Source organism: Danio rerio, chromosome 19 (genome assembly GCF_052040795.2).
Source record: "Danio rerio strain M-AB ecotype USA chromosome 19, GRCz13ab, whole genome shotgun sequence".
NCBI classification, from domain to species: domain Eukaryota; kingdom Metazoa; phylum Chordata; class Actinopteri; order Cypriniformes; family Danionidae; genus Danio; species Danio rerio.
Window position 1 is genome coordinate 6,399,630 of NC_141039.2, and position 22,589 is coordinate 6,422,218.

Sequence of the window (22,589 nt, forward strand, 5' to 3'; positions counted from 1 at the left end):
TTGGAGAAATTCATACTCACTACATAAATGCACTAAATCGCACTTCAGCGACGTTTAATTGAGCACACAAGAGAATCTGCACTTGAGCAGTGTATATTTGAGAGCGTGCAAGAAGTTTTGTGCATGAACAGAAGAAATCGGCGCGCAAGCAAAGAGATTCGCATGATTGTATTACATAAATGCAATTTCGTCTTGTAATACTGCGTTCATGACATTTGTCACTGAAATAACGCCACAGGTAGTTAGTCGATCTTTGTAAAAAAAAGCCTAGAGAAAAAGTCCTAGAGGTAACACTGCCAAGGATACCTTGAGGGTGAGTAAATTGGGTCCTTTTAATTTTTTGGTGATTTATTATTTTAAATATTGGTGTGACATTTAGAGAAAAATGTTGCTTGAATTTAAAAGGGGTTTTGAATTTAGCATTCAGTCGCAAACATGTTTGTAATTGAATTTACACTTATTTAAATATATATATATATATATATATATATATATATATATATATATATATATATATATATATATATATATATATATATATATATATATATACACACACACAGCTGAATCATTTTACATAGTTATGTGCATTGTGTAAATTATACACATTGTATGCTCTCTCAGATGACTCTGTAGAGCTGTATATTTTTGACATCTCCATAAAAGCAACGACAAATTCCAGCATTTAAACTGCAGGTTTGGATGGAGATTGTTAGTCTAATTTATTCCCTTGGGTAGTTATTAAAAATCTCCCATAACACTCTTGCAAAACAGCAACATGCACGAAAAAAGAAAGAAAACTCTCATCCTTGACTGTACAGGTCCTCAAAGTTTGACAATTAAAAACATTTCAGAATTGCACTTTGAGATAAGCTTTACAATCTTGTCCTGAATGTGGAATCATTTCATGCAGAAGCATTAAACCTTAGATAAGAGCAACTCTTGAAGCATGGGTAGTATTGAGATGGTTTTGTGGATACAGTTAGCTGTCACTGCGATTTGAAGTCTGTTGGAATTGTGGAAAAAGTGACTTTAAAAGTTGCAAAGCTTCTGTACTTGTCTATGCTTGTTTGACACTGTCATTGTGGGAAATCTTTTTTCCTGTGGGAAGAGCGGATTTGACTCGAGAGAACTGGCTAGTTGTCACACAAAAGCATTTTAGCTCAATATCTAGTATAGTTGTGTACATATTTATTTCTCTCTGTTTTGACAAAATAAAATGAGAAAAAATAGAGAACAATTTAAAACATGGGATGTTTTTCAGAAATAATCTGAAATTCATTATTTAAAATTTTTTTAGATTCTTCCGATTTGATTTCATGAGGAAACGTATTTTATGTTTAATCAGTTAAGTGGTAACTCGTACAAATCCGTACAAGTTCAGTCATATGAAAATGTACGATTTTAAAAAGGAGGCACCAACCCCACCCCTAAACCCAACCGTTATTGGGGGATAAGCAAATCATGCTAAATTGTACGAATTAGATTGTACGAATGCATACGAACTAGCTACTAAATAAAAAAGTTCCGAATTGCTGAGAGTTTGCATTGGATGTTTTTGGGCATGGGACGATAACTGGTTTTAAGGTTTATTGCTGTTTTAAAAAGTCAAGGTTTTAAAACCTTTGAAATTTTCTGTTATACCGTTGTACTTAAGATATTTGTAAGCCTTTTTTACGTTTTTTTTCCCCTATTTTGAGGGTTTTTCTTTTTAGGACAACAGTAGAAAATGACTCTCCACATCACAAGTTACTGTCCAGTCCACGATTCAGGAAACATCTGAAAGGCAAATCTCTTATAAACCAGCATTCAGCATGCTGTAGCGCTGAACAGTGCAGAGGCTTAAGAAAAAAAAGATATCCAAAGATGCCTTTTAGTTGATAATTAATCTGTGTTTTTGAAACTAGTTAAGAAAGCAGATGTCCAGGACTTATTTAAATTATTTAGCCTGACATTTATTGTTTCAAAATAGTTATGTAATATGTATGCCATGTTCAATGGGGAAAAAGTTGTTGTTTTTTACTCAGACATTTAAAAAGAATATATTTTAGAGCAGTAATTACAATACTGTGATATCGTGGAACTGTGATATTTTTACCTAAGGTTATCATACTGTCAGAATCTTATACCGGCCCATTTGTGGAAAATGTGTTGCACATTTTGCTTCGTTTGTGCTGCCCAGTAGAAATTAACCTGTGTTCATGCATTTGCATTGACTTTATATGTAATTTACTCGTATGGATACATAATTTGCTTTTTGACTCACTCCTGTTGGTGTCATCAATCTGCCAACCTGATCACATGAGGAGCAGCTATGGGAAAAATAATCCAATATTTTGAATTTGGACCGTAATACCTAGTTTAACCACTAGGTGTCAATCCTTTATACTGACCCTTTTATGCTCCATTTACACGGGGCTAAATCGTCAACGATTGACTGAAGGCGTGTCTGAAGTTGGGGCTAACGCGATCATCATAGCAGCGTCAGCCAATGAAATTCAGTCAGCAATAGGCCACTGTCTAGCTGGTGTATTTGCATTCAGCGATCTGATTGGCTGATGCGTCCGTCAGCGCTTGAAACGTTGAGCTAGTCCCAACTTCTGCTGCGAGCAACGTCTCTAAAGTGGCGCAGACGGGTCCACAATGCAGTTCGGCAATGCCTGATGTCACCCATTCAAAGTGAATGGGAAGCGTAGATGCTGACGCCCCGTGTGAATGTGGCGTAAGGTTGCTGGTGGTTGCAGAGGAGTGATCAAGGATTGTGGAAATGAATTAGTCAAAATTTGTGATTTTACCAGCCTGATTTCATGAGGAAACACAACTATTTTACGTTTTGTTGGTTTAGTGGATAATTTGTACAAATTCATTCAAGTTTAGTCGTACGAAAATTTGCGATTTTTTTTAAAAAAGAGGCATGGTACCAAACCCCACCCCTAAATCCAACCATCATTTGGGTATGAGCAAATTGTACAAAATAGTACAAATGAAATCGTATACATTTATACGAATTAACCACTGAATAAAAAAAGTTATGAATTGTTATAAGATACAGTGGTGTAGCGCCCCGCGTGATCATTCACCGGCCCCCGCTCTTCAGTTTCTGAAGCTCCCCCCATACCCCCCACCCCTGTTTAGTTTAAAGGGCCCCCGCATTTTGTACTGCGCCACTGATGAGATAACATTGGATATATTTATAATAATGTTTTTTTTTTATTTATCGTTGTTACTTGTTTAATTACGTTGACCTTATTTTTAATCATTTTATATTATCTTGAAGCTTCCATCGAGAACTGCTGCTGCATATGAAGAGGTTTATTGTGTTAAACATTAATGCTATGAGTTTTATGCATTGCCTTCAATCCTGTGTTTGTATGCGTTAGGAAGAAGTTCATATAAAATGACATTTTATTTTCTCCTAAAGCAAGTGCGCCAAAGTACTTGCTTTCTGACAGCATCGTTTGTCATAAACTTTCCCCCTGCAGGGTGAGAAGAAGATCTCCAACATTTTGCAAAATGGCCCTTCATGCGTGCTCATTGCAGTTATGAAAACGTCTCCTTCCCCAGAATAGCACTTGTACAAACAACATTTACATGCCTCCATAATGTTCGCGCCGCAGCAGGACACTGAGCTGTAAGTGTAGGTGAAATCTTCAAATCTCCCCGGCTTCAAAGCTTTTATAATTGCAGAGTCAGCCAATCACGAGCATGCGCCGCTAACAGAGCCAATTATAGCAAACAGAGATTGAGGGTTCACCTCCATTAATAGAGCGGCACGACTCTGCTGAGGTGAAAGACCTGTAATACTTTGATCGTTACTCTTTACTGTGTCTGATCAGATAATTGGAGAGCAGATATTAAAGAGCAAAACTGGTCTCGACGGTTAGTATGTGATAAAAGGCACATACATATATTTAAGCTGATATTTACAACCTGTCAGTGCTATTAGTTTACAAGAAATATATTGGTGAAGTGTAATTAATTAACTGATACATGTTAGTTATTAGCTAGTCGTTTTCAAGTCATAAGCTAGTCTACGATAGTAATTAGCTTGTCCAAGTCATTTATTATCTTGGTAAAAGCTGGTCATATGCGAGTTATTAGGGAGTTTGAAGTTATTACCTGACCCAAATTGATGATTAGATTGTTAAATCTGGTCAATTTGAACTCATTAGCTAGTTTAAGATGTTAATTAGAAGGTACAAGTCAGTTATTAGCTAGTCACTAGCTAGACAAGCTGTTAGCTTGTACAGTTTGGATAATTTCTAGACAGTTGCAAGTCATTATATAGCAAAGCTGATAATTAGCTATTGTTTATTAGCTAATTACATCCGATCAAAAGCTATTTTAAGGAGATAATTGATACAAATGGGTTATTTTCCAGCTATATCTGGTGATTGGGTAGTCTAATGGTATTTTAATTTGTACAAGTTGGTTATTTTCTTATTTTTCCACAACATTTGGCAATTTGCAACCTCATCACCTCATTAATAGCTGGTCATATGCAAGTTATTATTAGACAGTTTAAGTTTACAATTAGCTAGGTGTTAGCTAGTTAAACTGGTCAGTTTAGCTAGTTTAAAAGGTTATTTAGCAGGAACAAGTGAAGCTGTGGTCACACTGGACTTTTCTCTCCATTGACTTCCATTCATACGCACATAAATGAGTCAGACTGGAAACGCAAAGTCATGCGTCAAGCTTCGCAGGTCGCTGTGTGGCAAAGTTCAAGCTTGGTGAACTCTGACCTGCGAAATCGCATCACTTGACTGCCTGAGACCAATCGAGGATCTAAACATGACCTTTCTGGACAGAAATTTAAAATATAGAGAAATCACTCGCTAATTTAAATGTCAAATTATCTTGTTTGATCCCACACCTTTTCGCAGTGCCGCACGACAGAATTTCGCATTTTCAAACTCCAGTGTGACCGCAGCTTTAGTTATTAGCTAGTCAAAATTAGTCAGATGCAAGTCAATCTAAGATAACAATCAGCTTGTCCAAGTTATTTACCATCTAGGTAAAAGCTAGTCATATTCAAGTTAATATGTAGTTTAGGTTTATAATTAGCTAGCCTAAAATTGTTATTTAAATCTGTTCAATTTCAACTCATTAGCTAGTTTTAGATGATATTTAACAAGTCAGTTATTAGCTAGCAAGAGCTTGTCATTAGCTAGACTAAGCTGTTAGCTTAGTCTTAACTTAAGTTGGTTATTTTCTAGTAGCCTAAATTTGGTAATTTGTTAATTAAAGCCGACTAAAGCATTATTAGCTGGTCATATACAGGTTATTAGACAGTTTAAATGTGTAATTTGCTGATTGTAAACTAGATAAATCTTCTCAATTTCAAGTCATCAAAGCTAGGTTAGAGGTTAATTAGAAGGTACAAGTTAGTTAATAGCTATATAGCTGGTCATTATCAAGACTTTAGCTAGACTAAGCTAAGATGTTTGCTTACATTTTGGTTAACAGCAAAACTGGTCAGTTGCAAGGCATTAGCCATATAGAGCTGGTAATTCCCTGTTCAAATTAAAGCAAGTTAAATCGAGTCAAGTCTTTAGCTCGTTTAAGAATATAATTAACTGATATAAGTCTGAGCTAGTTAAATTTTTGCAAAACATTAGCTAGATAAAGCTCGTTTTTAACTATTTCAAGTTGGTTATTAACTAGTTAAATCTGGTAATTCAAGTTGGTAGCTAGTCTATACGGCAACGCAGTGGCGCAATAGGTAGTGCTGTCGCCTCACAGCAAGAAGGTCGCTGGTTCGAGCCTTCGCTTGGTCAGTTGGCGTTTCTGTGTGGACTTTGCATGTTCTCTCTGCGTTGGTGTGGGTTGCTTCAGTTTCCCCCACAGTTCAAAGACATGCGGTATAGGTGAATTGGGTAGGCTAAATTGTCCGTAGTGTATGAGTGTGAATTAGTGTGTATGGATGTTTCCCAGAGATGGGTTGCGGCTGGAAGGGCATCTGCTGCGTAAAACATATTCTGGATAAGTTGATGGTTTATTCCACTGTGGCGACCCCAGATTAATAAAGGGACTAAGCCGAAAAGAAAATGAATGAGCTAGTCTATGCTAGCAGTTAGACACCCAGACTGGCTATTAAGTAGTTAAAATTGGTATTTTGCAAAATAGTAGCTGTTCTAGCTGAAATAAGCTGATTATTAGCCAGTCAAAGTTGGTAATTTAAAGTAATTAATTAAGCTGGTGGAAGCTGGTTTCTAGCCAGTAAAAACTGACTATTTGCAAGTTTGTTCGGTACAAGGGCTAGTCATTAGCCTGACGTTTGGTCAAGCAGAACTGGTAAATGTTGCTAACTAGTAATTACCTTGTCACTGGCTAACTATCATGTCATCGTGTTTCATTTTGAACAACAAAAATGGTATGGCTAGCTGGCTTTGCTAGTTTAAGGTTGTCTACTAGCTGGCATTAGGAATTAGCAAAGCATACACAGTTAACAAACAAAGTGGATGGGGTTTAAAAATGATTTCTGCCACTTTTGTACTCTGGAGGTGTTTGGCACATCTATATTTGTCCTGTAATTGGTCATAGAAGTGAAAGCTGAACTGGTGTTACGTACAGACTTCAGCAGGCACACACTTAACAAATAGTCATGCAGCAAACGTTCAGGTGAAAGTGTAAACCTGGCATATACACTCCTGTCAGCAGCTCCATCTTCACCCAGAAAAGTGCCTGAGGCTCAGCGAGTGCAGCACTTCCCCATGTCCTCCTGTCCACATCTGCACTGCACAATGGAAGCTGAATAATTAAGGGTCTGGGCTATAGCTTCTGGTACTCAACCCGAAGGCCTGGCCACATTTAGATGTTAGCTGATGGCATCACACCGTTTGACTGAAATGGACACCTTTATAAATACAGACTATGTCATTTTCGTGCCACTAGTAGAGTATTTGCTTGTTTTCTGACTGCTTTACATGACTTACTGTACTACAGCGGTGGCCTTGATAGATTTATTTATTTTTGCAGTCGATACTCTTTGCATTTAGATTCTGAGATCAACACTACATGCTGAATTTTTCATCGTAACTGTAATACATAAATTTGGCCTGCAAGGTTACTGTCTTAAAGCCTTTCTGTGCAAGTGTTTTTTATAGCATTGTTCTTTGGAAACATTATAGGCTCAAAAGTCTCTCTGTGAAAGGTTTACTGATCCATAAAGCTCCAAATAGATTCAGTCGTCTGTGTGGCCAGTGTCTACATATATTCAACAATGTTAAACAGTCTCCATCTGGGAGACATTTGCTCTTCATTATCGTTTTAGTGGGTCTGTTAACATTTTTAAATGCCTCAGAGAGTCATCCCAAGTAAATGACCATCATCGTTGTAAAAAATCAGTACAATTTACGACAAAAAAAAAATCAACATAGACTCATTTTGAAAACGTATCCCTATATACAGTTTTGGAAAATGTGAATTATGTAGCCAGAGGAATGTATGGCTGCATTTCATCTTTAAAACAAACGCTACTGGGTGATTTGACGCCATTCCTTTTCTTGCTTACCAGCTGACCGCCTGCCTCCATGCGGATGGATTTTCCGATGTGCAGTTTGTACAGTTGCTCGTTGCACATGTTGAGGATTTGAGACGCAGAGCGGAGCTGACCATGACAAGTTGAAGTTCAGCGAAGAACGGTTCCAGAAAGTAGGTAAGACAAGAACAAAAGCCGAAAAAATTAAATAAATAAATAATAAAACAAACAATTAAATAATAAGGTAAGAATCTTGTAAAATCTCAAAGTGCGGTTGAAATCAGTGCTTTTTAAATCACTGTTGTTTGGGTTTAGGGAAAATTCTATCGGTTGGGTTTATGAAAGTGAGTGGGGTAGTATTGGTCGGTTGGTCGGTCGGTCAGTCAGTTAGTCGACAACAGCCTCTGGTGGATTGGCAGGAATGGCACTTGTGAGATAAATTTAAGATCTAAAAAAGCATACACATCGGCTTCTCGTGGGTTCGCGAAAACAAAAACTGCAAAAAAAAACGTACCACCTGGGACATATTTGGTGTTCTCCAGAAATGTATATAGGGTTACATAATCAGATTTAGCCTGGGTTGAAAAAAAATGGCAGCATGTGGTTGACATAATTATACCAATTGTTAAAATACAATAGAAATCGTAAAAGAAAGTTCTTAACTTCGTTAAACTAAAGTATTACATTTAATGAATATATATCGTTAATAAAATCTACTTATTGTACCTTTGTTACACAGACAAAAACACAACCAAAAGCATGTGATGAGTAATGCAATAAACATTATTTATACAAAGACTAAAAACCATAGTAATGGTTACCATAGTAACCATAGAAATGTCAACAAAAAGCACACTGTGAAACCCAAAAAGTTAAGTTAACTCAAACCATTTAAGGAAACCGATTACAGCAAACCATTTGAGTTCAAAAACTAATCCTAATGAGTTCTGTGAACTTATTCCATTTGAGTAAACAAAGAAGTTTAAGCACAGTAAAATAAATGAAGAGAACTCAAACCAACTTAGAACTGTAAAACCCAATAAGTTAAGGCAACTCACACCGTCTGAGAAAACAGAGTGCTACAAACCATTTGAGTTAAAAACTAATCTATATTAGTACTTACTCCATTTATGTTGAAGTAATGAGGTATTAACTAAGTTAACCCATCAACCATCAACCTTCAACACTGAGTTCAAAACTATTCAAATGAGTAGAATCACCTTTCAGTGAATTTTAAGTTTGCTTCACTCATTTTATTTGATAAAGTTGTCTGTTGGGTTTTACAGTGCATAAAAACATGTCGATTTATGATTATTCACCATACGTATTATGGAAAGTTACTGTCAACTGAGTTATGGATTTTTTTTGCGTCAAATTTAACAGTTTTTACCTTTAAAATCAGCCATTTTTACAGTGATTGATTGATTAAATCCATGCTTTATTTCAGTATTCAAACATATAAATTATGGATACAATTACATACAATTATATGTGTAAGCTGTGCAGAAAATGAACATTTGTCAAAATAACAGACTTTTCCATATAGTGTGACTAAAAATCATAATTTTTTACCACCATTAATTAAACAGGTATTTTTGTTTTATTCTGTAAAGGTCAGATATAATTCCTTCCAAATTTTAGATTAAAATACTGTCATTTTGAGATTAAAATACTTTCATTTTTAAGACAAAATATGTTTAATTTGCAGTGATTAAAAATCAAGGTTATTCCACCATATATATATATATTTTTTTTTTTTTCTCCAGTTTAAAATTGTATTTTGCTGTCTAAAAATGACTGAAATATATAGTTGTTAATTGTCATTTTATGCAAAAAAAAAAAAAGTCTTAATGGCTCAAATTTGATTTTAAATCTTGAAGAAATGTAGCCGATTTTATGTAAGAATGTAACAAATCAATAAGCAGCTAATAAGCACTGAGAAAGTCATCATTTCCTACAGTTCTCTTTATTATTTCCATAGCTGTAAACGCGATTACTAAAGCAACGTATTTGTTTCCATGTAAGCTACATCTCTGAGTCCAGGTAATTCAGCCATTTATTCAAGGCAGAAATGCAGTTTATCTGTTGTGAATGTTTTTCACATAGAGAGATTGTCCTCATAAGTCTCCCAGAGCAGGATCATACGAGCAACATTTCCCAGTCCAATCATTTCCGTGCCCAAACTACCTTCACAGTTGGTTAATTACCTTCTTTAGAGATCAATATTTAATTAGGAAATGTTTTTGCCCATGGGGCGGCTTTAGACAGTCACCAGTCCGATAGGCCACTCTCTTCACATTTAATACAATCTGCATTCATTCATTAGCTGCCTTTGCCTCCTAATAATTTATGCTTTAATCGAAAGAACGTTTTTTTTTCTTCTTCTTGTTAGTTGGGGTTTTATGTGCTTTGGGCCTTTGCTTGACAATCAGAAACTCTGTTTGTATCTTCCGCATGTACATATTTCATGCTGGTATTGTTTGATGTGGTTTATATGAGGCTCTGTTGAGCATCAGTGTGATGTTTCTTGTTTTCTTCTGCTGCTCTCATATGTTTTTGGCTTTAGTAGCGGCTGTGTTTTCTGTTCATATTGTATTTTGTGTCACCTTTTATTTGCTTCAGTGCTTGTGTTTGTCATGTTATCAAATGCAATTGTGTGTTTTTCAACTCTGGACACTTTTGACCATGTGGACCTGAAATGAAAGGAATAATTCAACCAAGGATGAAATTTCTGCCTTTGTTTACTCGCCCTCTAATTGTTCTAAAATCAATAACATCAGTGTACTTTGATGTCATTGTGGTGCAGTTATTTTTTATTATGTTTTTTAGTTATATTTACAGTTTATTACATTAAGGGTGTGTAATCAATATTAAACATATTCTTAAATCAATTTTGTAAATTCGTGTTTGTCATTTTTAATTGTTAATTTGTTAATGTTCATTATTATTTTTTTAAGTATATTTATTTTTTTACACCAAGTTAAACTAAAAGACAACTAATATTATTAGTTTATTCATTCATTTCCTTCGGCTTAGTCCCTTATTTAGCATAGGTCGCCACAGCGGAATGAACCTAACATGCTCATACTGAAAACGTAGCCCTATATACATTTCTACAGATCGTAAATTATGTATCCAGAAGTACGTATGGCTGCATTTCGTCATTAAAACAAACGCTACGAGGCGGTATGACACCATTACATCTTCGACACCGGCCCTCCAGGGCCCTTGGACTTCTGGTTTAGGGAAAGAGGAGGGTGGATCAGTTGGTCATTCTGTCAGTCAGTCATTGAGGCAGTCGACAGCAGCCTCTGGTGGATTTACGCGAGAAGAGCAGTCGCGTATAGCACTAGCAAGAGAAATTTGAGATCTCAAAAAGCTTACACGGCGACCTGTAGTATATTCGCAAAAATAAAAACTGCAAAAAAAAAACATATTTCACAATCTCCAGAAATGTATGTAGCAGTACATTTTCAGAATTAGTCTGGGTTGAATGAACCACCAACTATTCCAGCATTTGTTTTACGCAGCGGATGCCCTTCCAGCTGCAACCCAGTACTGGGAAACACCCATACACTCATTTATACACCCACTCATACACTATGCCAATTTAGTTTATGCAGTTTACTTATACCACATCCTTGGACTGTAGGGGAAACCGGAGCACCTAGAGGAAACCCACGCGAGCACAGAGATAACATGCAAACTCCACACAGAAATACCAACTGGCTCAGCTGAGACTAGAATCAGCGACCTTCCTGCTGTGACGCGACAGTGCTAACTACTGAGCCACCGTGCCGCCCATTATTAGTTTATTTCTTAATAATTTATTTTAATGAATTTATAAAAATATATATTTACGTGACTACATGCTGTAAAATAAGTTTAGGTTTTTTATGCAGGTAATGTGTTTTTTATTCCAAGTAACAAAACTGCTGTTCTTTTTAGGATTTTACTAAGTATAATAACCCTGAAACACATTTATTTCTTTTGTGAAACACTAAAGGGGATATTTTGCTTACATTTTTTTATAAAGCAATGTTTTACAAAGTCAAAGTCAGTTACAAATTAGTAGTTCATTATTAATTCTGCAAAAATTCTGAAAACACTACACACAAATTGTTTATATGGGCTACTACACGTAACAAAATAAAACATTAAATATTAAAATTAAAGAATTAAAAATGGGCCAACACAGTGGCTCAGTGGTTAGCACTGTCACCTCACAGCAAGAAGGTCACTGGTTCGAGTCCCAGCTGGGTCAGTTGATATTTCTGTGTGGAGTTCTCCCCATGCTGGTGTGGGTTTCTTCTGGGTGCTCCGGTTTCCAAAGACATGAGCTAGGTGAACTGAATAAACTAAATTGTTCATGTAAGAGTGTGAATGAGTGTGTTTGGGTGTTTCCCAGTTCTGGGTTGCAGCTGGAAGGGCATCCGCTTTCAAAAACATCAGCTGGATAAGTTGGCGGCTCATTCCAGTGTGGCGACCCCTGATGATTAGGGGTGGATAGTGTTGTCGCCTCAGAAAACTTCAAAAAAAAAAAAGAAGTTCGCAGGTTCGAGCCTCGGCTGGGTCAGTTGGCGTTTCTTTGTGGAGTTTGCATGTTTTCTTTTCGAACTTCAGAAAGAAGTTCACAGGTTCAAGCCTCGGCTGGGTCAGTTGGCGTTTCTGTGTGGACTTTGCATGTTCTCTTTTCGTTTGGGTGGGTTTCCTGTGGGTGCTTCGGTTTCCCCCACAGTCCAAAGACATGTGGTACAGGTGAATTGGGTAAGATAAAATTGTCCATATTGTATGTGTGTGAATGAGTGTGTAAGGATGTTTCCCAGAGATGGGTTGCAGCTGGAAGGGCATTCGCTGTGTAAAATATATGCTGAATAAGTTCACGGCAACCCCGGATTAATAAGGGACTAAAAAAAAAAAAAAAAGAACTAATGAATGAATTAAAAATTTAATCAAAACTTTCAGGCAACTTGCAACTTTTTGAGTTCACTCAGCTTGAATTGACAAGTCAACATTAAATCAACAAATCTGTGCAGAACATTTTAAGCTGACTCAATGTTTTATTTTTACAGGATCTAAAGTCTCAAATAACAAATATTAGATTTAAATTAATTTTAAGAAGTTTATATATCCCCCTCTTTTATGTTTTACATGTCCAGATGATTCCAATCCAGTTATAGCAGTATTAATATTATAAAGGATTTGAATATTTCAGGACTAAACAGCTGGCGCTAAAGTCTGCTAGTTTTAATAAAAAACACCCTGTGGGACCAGAAAGAGTCTGTAGCTGAAGAAAACATCCAACGACACCAGCAATCAAACGCAAATCTCATCAAAGCGAACCCGGAGCCTCAGACAAAACTTGCGGTCATATAAATTTAAATGCTCCTATGAGGACGTGCTGTATTTTCTGGCGCACAGTGACTAAATCATTTCTCCTCCCGACGTTCATTAAAAGACTTCAAAGAAATCTTTTCATCCCCTAAAATGCTTCACATGTTCCAACTGGGCGACAAGATTTCGGCTGAATCTGTGAAATTGCCGTCGCTATATCTCGCTTTCAGACAGCATGCTAATGTTCAATAATAGATGTGCGAGAACAAGACCCGAACTACATTTGGATGAATTATTCAGCTGCCCTCGCTCGCCCCCGAGTCTCCCGCCTTTTTTTCGCGCCTTCCATTATGTCTCGCTGTTTTTTTTTCGACAATTACGCAATGGCGACGTCGTCTCCGTCTTGTGGGAGCCGTCCAAATATATGCTGTCTTATCCGTCTCCGCAGGGAGCTGTCATTATTTCTCCCCTGCCATCTCGCGTTTGCGCCTCCTGCACTTTATCTGCGTCCTCACACATGTCGAGCTGAAGCCCCCGACAGACTTCAGAAACTTCTCGTCTTATGTCTGCTTCACGTTCCCGTGTTATTGCTCTCTCTCATTCCCACTTCCTCTGTCCTTTGTGGTGTGTTTTCATTTGTTTTTCATCACTGGTTGAACGTCAAGCCGTCGTTCACTCAACAGATGTTTGTCCCCTGTTTGACACGACTCTTTTTTTGGGGTTTCAAGGAAAGAGAACAATGAGAGAAAAAAGGGATATTTTGGTGGATGAAGGTCAGTGGATTGTTTTCAGAAAGGTTATGGAAAGTAGCAGCTGTGTGGTTGAATACCACCCTGGACCAAAAAAAACACATTTAAAAAAATGACATTTAGTTATTTAGGGGGAGAACGGGACACAAAAGCCCCTTTCACACAGTGATACCGGTAAATATCTGGAAAATTTCCGGAAAGACTTTACCGGTATATTGAAAAAAGCGCTGTTCACACAGGTGAGGACGTTACGGAAATTTTCCGGAAAAGAGCATTCACACATCCATTCCAAAATACCGGTAAATTCTGACATCATTCACCACAAATGAGCTTTAAACGGCTGCGCTTGTATTTGTAAAGATTTGACTAAATTACAAACTCTGTGGATGATCAATATTGTGAACAACTTTCGCAGGATCACTTTCGCATGTCGAGATGTTCATAATATGTGCGTGTGCAGGCGCTCACAGGCTGTATCACAGGCACACGCAAAGCTTGAAGGTAAACAAACAACGGCTTATCATAAGCATCTCATCGATGATTATTTACACAGTTGGCATTAAGAAGAACATATAAACGTGATCTGACTAACTTCTAGCAGCTAAATGTGTCTGGAAAAATATTCAAAGGCTTTTATCCTCACAAACCGCGCGGACGTAAATGCGTCTGACTGTTGTGATTGGCTAAAGCAGACGTCTCACGTCAGCACGTTCTAGACGTGCAAGCGCTTATTACGTGAATCTTCCTTCTGCATTCACACAGCGCAGCATTCCGGAAAATTGCCGATAATGTTACAACTTCTCTTTCCGGAAAATAGCCAGAACGAATTTACCGGTATTTTCAAAAAGGACCTGTTCACACATACAACCTTTCCGGAAAATTGCCGGCAATTTTCCGGAAAGGTCTGTATGTGTGAAAGGAGCTAAAGTAACACTTTTTGGTTTTGGCCAAATAATCAACAAAGTAATGGAGAGTTAGACAAACCTTTTTTTTTATGATTCAATTTTTATTTTCTTTTTCTTCAATAATTTCACAATAGAATCAGTTTACACATTTGACCTCCTTTTAATATCCCCTTATCCCTCCCCTACAGCGGCAGTGCTGTCTTTGAGTATTGCTATCATAGACCCAATAAACACAAATACTTATTATTAAACTTCATCGGAACAGTAACAATACAATAGAACATAGATAAATAATAATAATAAAATAATAAAATAAATATAATTAGATTTTTGGTGTGCGTCTCACCACAATGACCTTATTCCTTCTCTAAAAATGCCAAGTAATTTCCCCATCTTGTTACATCAAGTTGTAACAGACAGAGGGTTAGTTGTAACCTGTGCTTAAAGTTTTACACAATTTAATTCCTGTTTACTTTAAATGGTAGCTATATTTCTTCAGTACTTAACTCCATTTATTTTGCATTCTACATAGCACAGCATGTTTATTTATTTATTGGATAAACACATTTGGGATTATTATCCATTATTATACACTGCATTTATTTGTAGTATCAGCAATTATTTTTTTTTGTCTATTAAAAAATATTTTTTCATTCATTAATTTTTCAATCATTTTCTTGTCGGCTTAGTCCCTTTATTAATCCGGGGTCGCCACAGCGGAATGAACCGCCAACTTATCCAACATGTTTTTACGCAGCGGATGCCCTTCCAGCCACAACAAATCTCTGTGAAACATCCACACAAACACATACACTTTATACACTACGGACAATTTAGCCTACCCAATTCACCTGTACTGCATGTCTTTGGACTGTGGGGGAAACCGGAGCACGCGGAGGAAACCCATTCAAACTCCACACAGAAACGGTAACTGAGCCGAGGTTCGAACTAGAGACCCAGCGACCTTCTTGCTGTGAGGCGACAGCACTACCTACCACTTCGCCCAAAAATTATTTTTTATTAAAAACATTTTATTTAAAAAGTTTTTAACATTACACTCAAAATTCAAAAATTATTTTGTTAGTTTAATAGGTGTCCAACAGTGTGTGGCTTAATTGTAACCCTGCTATGTTGTGTTTTCTTCAAAACTGGCTAGCAGTCACTGTTTTTTACTTCTTTCAAAATGGTTCCATCATTAAGCCTGGAAGACAGCAGTCACAAGATTTTACATACATACTTTCACAGATTTTGTTTCAAAATAAAAAAAAAATGGACTATAATAAAAAATACTTTTGGCGAGGCAGTGGCGCAGTAGGTAGTGCTGTCGCCTCACATCAAGAAGGTCGCTCAGCTCAGTCAAACCTCAGCTCAGTTGGCGTTTCTGTGTGGAGTTTGCATGTTTTCCCTGCCTTGGCGTGGGTTTCCTCCGGGTGCTCCGGTTTCCCCCACAGTCCAAAGACATGTGGTACAGGTGAATTGTCCATAGTGTATGAGTGTGTGTGTGAATGTGTGTGTGGATGTTTCCCAGTTATGGGTTGCGGCTGGAAGGGCATCCGCTGCGTAAAAACTTGCTGGATAAGTTGGCGGTTCATTCCGCTGTGGCGACCCTGGATTAATAAAGGGATAAAGCCGACAAGAAAATGAATGAATGAATGAAAAAATACTTTTACGCTGCAAAAATGGTTTCTTCTGTGTTTCTCATCCAAATTTTGTCAAACTTTTTCAATGATTGGCTGGAAGAAAATGAAAACCTCGGAAGCAAGCCATAATTAACCCTGAGCAAATACCTTAAAATTCAAAGAGTTCAATTTTAGTCTCATCAGACCAGAGAATTTGGTTTCTTAAGGTCTGAAAGTCCTTCATATGCCTTTTGGCAAATTCTAGGTGGGGAGTGGCTTTACTCTACCATACAGGCCTGATTGGTGGATTGCTGCACAGATGGTTGTTCGTCTGTAAGGTTCTCTTCTCTCCACAGAAGAACGCTGGAGCTCAAACAGTGTGACCATCTAGATCACCTCCCTGACCAAGGCCCTTCTCCCCCGATCACTCAGCTTATATGGCCGACCAGCTCTAGGAGGAGTCCTGGTGGTTTCAAACATCTTCCACTATTGCATGATGGAGGCCACTGTGCTCATTGGAACTTTCAGTGCAGCAGAAATTTTTCTGTCACCTTTACTAGACTTAAGCCTTGAGACAATCCTGTCTCAGAGGTTTACAGTCAATTCCTTTGTCTTCATGCTTGGTTTGTGCTTTGACATGCACTGTCAACCCTGCAACCTTATACAGCCTTTTCAAATCATGTCTAATCAACTGAATTGACCACAGGTGAACTCCAATAAAGCTGCTGAAACATCTCAAGAATGATGTGATTTTTCAGCTTTTTTATTTTTAATGAATTTGCAACAATTTCAGAAACTCTTTTTCCACATTGTCAATATGGGGTATTGTGTGTAGAATGTTGAGGAAATAAATGAATTTAATCCATTTTGGAAAAAGGCTGTAGCATAACAAAATGTGGAAAAAGTGAAGCGCTTTAAATACTTTTCAGATGCACTGTATGTTTAGGAAAATTACTGTTAACCAGGTTACAGATTTTAACTAGCATTTTTACATGTGAAATTCAGGGACTTTTTGTTTTTGCTGCGTACTCACTAAAGTTTATTTGGGGAGCCCACTTTTTTTTTCTTTGTCTAAGGCATCACTGAAAACTTTATTTTAAAGAGCACAACTTCATTTCAGACTGACATGGATTTTTCATATTAAATCCCACCTGTCAAATGTCGTCTACTGTGTTTACATCCAACCCAGCTTTCTTTTTTTTTGTAAGTCCTGCGTACATCATCTACTCATACACGTGCATGCATTCAGTGTTACATTTGAAGCTATAATTATAGTTGATTTCTGGGTAAATTCTCAGCCTCGTTATATAAGAGCATGTTTCTACCTTCTCATGCTCCATGGCCCATTGTTCGCCACTGGTAGTGCGGTTCACTGAAAAGAGCAATCAGTATTTGTGACACCGATTTCTCCAAGCTCCTCCGCCGGGGAAGCATGACATGCAGAGTGACATGTGAAAGACAGCCTCAGCAGGCATAATATCAGCTTAGTCTGCCCATGTCATCCAAATCCAGACTCCGTTTATCTGCAGCGCTTTTCCACCAAGAGCCAGAGTTGGGCTGAATGTGGGTTTCAGCCATTCGGAAGATCAAAGTAATCTCGAAATACGAGTCTATGTAAATCACTAGTTTTTTATGGGCTTTTTAGAAACTCATCTGCCCATTTGTCCTCGTCGGCGTGAGAACGGCTGTATATTTTGGGGGTCACGCTGTGGGAGAGAGTGAATATTGTGTGTGAGAGAAATGAGAGTGACTGTGTTAAAGTGTAATATCATTTAATTAAAATCCAGCTAAGCTTCTCCCCCCATTAGGCTTGAAGTAAGCTTAGCGTGTAGCGTTTCGAGCTGATAGGGGTTTCAATACAAGCTGCAGGCTTACGGAGCCACAATTATGCTTTTGAATATTTTAATTCTGAAGGTGTCTACAGAAGATGTTTTGATTTGAAAGTGAACAAAATGTAAATATTGCTCAAGTACATACAAAGCTGTGTTGATTAAAACTCAACATTTTAAAAAGTGCTGGGTTGTGGCTGGTTTATACTTCTGCGTCGAGTGATCGGCATGGCACATGGTGCCTGCCTTGCGTGCAGTTGTGCATTTATATGTTTGTGTTGCTCTGCAATAACACTTCCGAAATGCCAGCCTGATCTTACGAGGAAACGTATTTTGCGTTTTGTCAGTTCTGTGGCTAAATCGTACGGATTCGTACGAGTTTAGTCGTACGAAAATGTACAATTTAAAAAGGGGGCGTGGCACCCAACCCCACCCCTAACCGTCATTGGGTGATGAGCAAATCGTAATAAATTGTACGAATTAGATCGTACAAATTAATGCGAATTAGCCACTGTATAAAAAAGTTACGAATTGCCGTAAGATTGCGTTGGAAATGCTAGTAGAGTTTTCTTTACTCTTTGTCAAGTTTCTTCATGGGTGTTTTTTTTTTTTAATGCTACTTTGTTGCAGGGGTTCTCAAACTTTTCAGCTCACGACCCCTAAAATAACAACACTAGCAACTCGCGACCCCCTCTATGCTCGGAGGTGGTTTTAAGCAGACAAATATTGCACACAATGGGGCACACACACCAACTGGAACTATATAAACAAGCTTATTGACGACACAAAAAAGTGAAACAGTCTATTTTTTATAATCATGATTCATTTGATTTAATTTTAATATTAATCTCACTTAATGAGAATGGTGAGCACAATGTTTCTAGCACAAGACTATTCTTGGTTTAATTTTGGAGACTTGGAGCCACATGGAGATGGTCCTCCTTGTTCAGTCGCGGCCTTTTTTAATGTATGTGAGTGCCATAAAGGTGTCAATGTTTAACATTGTACTGTAAAATCAGTCTGCTGCAACTAACACTATTGCTGTGATCTTAATCAAGCATAATAACCCCAGAGGTCACAGTCCAATGGATAAAAAATTAAAAGGCTGATGACTTTTTATTTGCATGTTTTTTTATGTAACTTTTAAATATTAAGTATATATTAAATATATCATAAGTTTAAAATATTTGTATATTCTGCAGTTTATGAATAAAATATGATAATTTTTAATAGTTTAATAAAATATATGAGATTTCATCGGGTTCCCCCTAATATTATTATTATTATTATTATTATTATTATTATTATTATTATTATTATTATTATTATTAATAATAATAATAATAATATTAACCGTATATTAATAAACTGTATTATTGTTGTTATTATTATTATTACTATTAATTATAAGAATAATAAGAACAATAATACAGTTTTATCAATAATAACAATTATTATGATTAATATAATAATTAGTATTATTATAAAAATAACAATAATTATATTAATAATAATAATAATATGAGCAAAAATAATAATAATAATATTTATAATAATAATAATAATAATAATAATTATTATTATTATTATTATCATAAATATTGTATAATATGCATTTGCATGCAAAACAGTTATTAATTTAAAATTGTATTATTACCAGCCATAATATTACAGTTCCCTGCATAGTTTACAGTATTACATGAGAGATTATATTTCTTGAGAAAATTAACATTCTATACATTATAAATATCTAAATCAGTCAGTATTAATTATATAACTCAATATTTTAACTAGCTGCATAATAGATTAAGTATATTGATTAATAGTTGAAATATTATATGCTTAATTGAGTGATCATTCTAAACAATCATCAGATTAATTAAGTATCAGGATAATTACTTTAGTCCTACTCTGACAAAAAAGGAAGAATTTTGTTTGTATAATATCCTAATTATGACAAATTGATATTTATACCAACACATATCATTAGCAATGATCATAATGCCAACGTATTAACATTAAAACTGTTTAAATAAAAAATAATAACATAAATTTTATACGATAATTGAAAATGCATAGCCAAGTCTTAACTGTCTTTAACACGGCTTCACCAGAGGCACTGCTTTTTATAATATAATAGTCTTTCAAAAAGCATTACCCATGAAGGAGCGGCTACGGTTTTATCCTTTTGAAGTTGTGGCCTCTCTCCATATTCATAAAATTCTGACAGTTTCTCATAAGCGAGAAGTAAAGCAGCTGTTAAAGAGGATAATATATTACCGCTAAGAGAGCCATGAGTACTGTCATTATGTCTGGGGTCATTATCATTCTCTTTACCTTCCCTGTCAATCTGTCAATGCCGAGGACGCCATTAGAGACTAGAGAAATGTTTGCTGTTCTGTAAATGTTCTCCTCTCCCGGAGGATATGAGCATCTCTACTGTGTGCGCTTGAAAGAAAAGAAACCCTATAAGCCGTCAGCGCCGCCGCTGCCGCGGAAAACAACAAAATCTGTTTTTCCATCATCCGTTGCTTTCCTGTGAATCCCTGCAGGTTTGCTAATGGTGCTATCTTTAGCAAATGCAAATGTTAACTTCTGTATCATAGAAATGGCTTATGATCTGTCTTTTGCTTTGATATCACTTTAGATTTCATTGTCTGTAGACTAGACGTGTGATGATATTTCATAATACAGTATATTATGATGATAACATTGTTATCGCGGGCACTTCAGTTTACTGTTATTAATTATTTATTATTGAAACTTTTAGAATACCTTTTTAATTTCTTAGTTAATGCCTAATACAATCAAAAGCTTCAGCAATTAATCGCAACAAAAATTTTGGATACCATCATTAGTAGGGCCGTCACCCGTGTATCGATTCTTCATGGCTGAAAACGATTTGAATGGGCTGAATTTCAACAAACAAAATTAATTTAGTAGTGTTCAATGTAATTCCTGTTTAAATTCAGCCCAAATAAATTGTTTGCAAATACAACATTAAAAAAATGTGGTGAATCCAAAGAATCATTTGTTTTTAGTGTAGAATCGGCACATCTGAATCGATACACCTACTTATGATGATGTGCAATTTTTTGTTGTGATTAATTGGTATTCATATTCAATTACAAATTATAGACATTTTTAAGTGTGGTATTCATTTGGTGTTTTGCAAAGAATTGAACATAAATAATGCTGCTATTAAAAATATGTCTCTGGTAAAAGTTGAAGTACTGACTACACTTTTGTACTCATAAAAGTAAAGAAGTATGGCCTAAAATATGTACTTAAGTAAAAATTATTCATTACTACATGTTTTAGTTTCACAGTGGTAACATGTATACATCTATACAAAATAACTGCTTATAAAATAAGCAGACGGTTCTGGAGACCGCAAAATACGTCCCGGGAGGTATGTATTTGTGCGGTTTTTGTTTTCGCTAATCGAGTGAGTGTGCGCCGTTCGCGCCCGCGCTGTTCTCACGTAAAAAAGCTGCCGGAGGCTGCTTTCGAGCGACCGTCTGTCCGACTGACTGAACGATTGACTGGACGGCCGGCCAATCGGCCGACCCAGCCGCCCTCCTTCTCCTCCTTCCCTAAACCTAAGCGACGATTTACAAAAGCCATCCAGAAAAAGAAAAGCCCTCATCTGATTTTGACCGCGTTTTCGGATTTCACCGCATTCTCGCCTCATTAAGAACTTGTTCGCTTTATTTTTTGGATTCTGTTCTTTGTCTTACCTGATTTCTGGAACTGCTCTCCCTGGACTCGAACCGGTCGTCGCCGCGGCCGGCTCCCCTCCTGGACCTCCCATCCGCCGACATAACACGAAGAGCTAACCGGACAAACTGGTTGCGGTGGGAAAGCCCTCCACATAGAGTAGGTGAGCCGTCAGCTGGCGAGCGCAAAGAGGAGCGGCGTCACACCGCCTTGAAAAAACTAAATGCAGCCATACTTACCTTTGGCCACCTAAATCGCGGTCTCCAGAAATGTCCGCGGGGCTACTTTTTCAGAATGAGCCTGGGTTGCATAATATTAATGAAAAAAAAATATTGATTGAGTCAAAAAGACGTTCAAATTGCACGATGACAAGAAATAATAAAGATCATTCCACAAAGTACACATTTAAACGAAAGTAACGAGCCCGTTTTATAAAATTAAGGAATAGAAAGTACAGATATTTGTGTTAAAATGTAAGGACTAAAGTACCAAAACAAGAAAATCTACAAAAATCTAGAAAAAGGTCTGTAACGAAGTATTTATATGTATTAAAAACTAAAAGTTGTTCGCGTCATACTGCCCCCTAGTGTACATTTTACCTAGAAAATGAATTCAAACCTATGGTAAAGTAAATTTTTCAGTTTCACAAAAATCTAGGCTGAAGCATATAGTTCCAATGAGCCTGTGATGGTCGTAAGCCTACTGTAGTAGACCATTTAGCATTGCACCGACAATCACTCACAACACTGACATAACAGCGCTGAGTTTTTCACATATTCTCTAGAAAATGATGTTAACATCTTCATTCTGTTATCAGCGAGGCTTGTTATTAGAAACAATGCTCGCTTTAAAAGGTCATGATGTTCCCAAGTCTGCATTCACGCAAATTATAATACAAACAAAAGCAAAATCCCTGTAGATTCGATCCTTTATCTCCAGCTGCTGCGAATGCG

General features: G+C 36.8%; 1 protein-coding gene across 1 annotated transcript in view; it reads left to right on the forward strand.

The window, feature by feature from the left end:
• The window catches only part of jupb (junction plakoglobin b), a 304,080-nt gene that overhangs the window by 5,530 nt on the left and 275,961 nt on the right, over positions 1-22,589 (forward strand). The window contains exon 2 of the mRNA XM_087295315.1: positions 7,517-7,657. The gene's annotated coding sequence lies outside the window, so the exon portion shown is untranslated. The remainder of the gene's footprint in view (positions 1-7,516; positions 7,658-22,589) is intronic.